We start from the raw sequence: 1,035 nt of genomic DNA on the forward strand, positions 1-1,035 counted from the left end.
AATAATAATAATAATAATAATAATAATAATAATAATAATAATAATATACAATGATGAAGTTGCGCCTACCTGGTGTGTGTTGGGGGGGGGTCAGGTCAGGGTTCCTTTTCTTTTTCTAAATAGTCCTCAGCACCTTTCTTTGTCGCAGCGAGACTCCTCTGGAAAGTTTCCCTCTTCAACAAAAGCCAAAGGCGCAAAAATTATTTTGGAAGAAAAAAAAAAAAGATTTTTAAGCTCCTCTTTTCCCTGCGAGCGTGGATAGTTTGTATGCGCGCGCGCGCGTGTAAACCGTGTGCGTGTGCGAGTCCTCTCCCAGACCTTCTCCACTCCCCTGCACACTTTCACCACACAGTCGCACGGCACTCACACGCCAGCACATCCGGCTGCTTAACAAAATAAAAGGCTGCAGCCGTGACTAATAAAGACCGTTAAAAAAAATGTCAATTAATAGCACAAATGTAAACACGCGTTGAATAAAGATGACGTATGAGGGATTTATCTATAAAATGCTGCACATTCATATCTGGAAAATAAAGATGGCACATCTGGGGTCTTCGGGTGTTGATGCGCATTTTAAAACATGTGCAATAGTGGACAAATGCCGGAGGGAATACACTGCAAAAAGTCAGTGTTCAAAAACAAGAGAAAAAAAATACAAAAATGAGGGGTATTTTATTTGAACTAAGCAAAATTATCTGCCAATAGAACAAGAAAATGTGGCTTGTCAAGACTTTCCAAAACAAGTAAAATTAGTTAACATCAATGAAATACCTTAAAATAAGTATATTCTCACTAATAACAAGTGCACTTTTCTTGGTAGAAAAAAAAAGAGACCTTTTTGCTCAATATGTTGAAAAATATTCTTAAATGAAGTAAATGCTAGTGCCATTATCTTGACATAATGATATGCGCTCGGCATTACATTTCCTGAAACCAGCAAACTTATACTAAAAACTAATTTATTGTTCTTAATGGAAAGGCAACAAGGCAAGCGCTTGTTACTCTCGGGGTCTCCTAGCCGCTCAGGCAAATCAT

The 1,035-nt window shown here is 38.0% G+C and overlaps 1 protein-coding gene across 1 annotated transcript in view; it reads right to left on the reverse strand.

Annotated features, from left to right (window-relative positions):
• The window catches only part of LOC133655005 (NGFI-A-binding protein 1-like), a 44,063-nt gene extending 43,857 nt beyond the window's left edge, over window positions 1-206 (reverse strand). Inside the window, exon 1 of the mRNA XM_062054930.1 lies at window positions 70-206. The gene's annotated coding sequence lies outside the window, so the exon portion shown is untranslated. The remainder of the gene's footprint in view (window positions 1-69) is intronic.
• Between the last annotated feature and the right edge of the window lie 829 nt (window positions 207-1,035).

This window comes from Entelurus aequoreus, linkage group LG01 (genome assembly GCF_033978785.1).
Source record: "Entelurus aequoreus isolate RoL-2023_Sb linkage group LG01, RoL_Eaeq_v1.1, whole genome shotgun sequence".
Lineage (NCBI taxonomy): Eukaryota > Metazoa > Chordata > Actinopteri > Syngnathiformes > Syngnathidae > Entelurus > Entelurus aequoreus.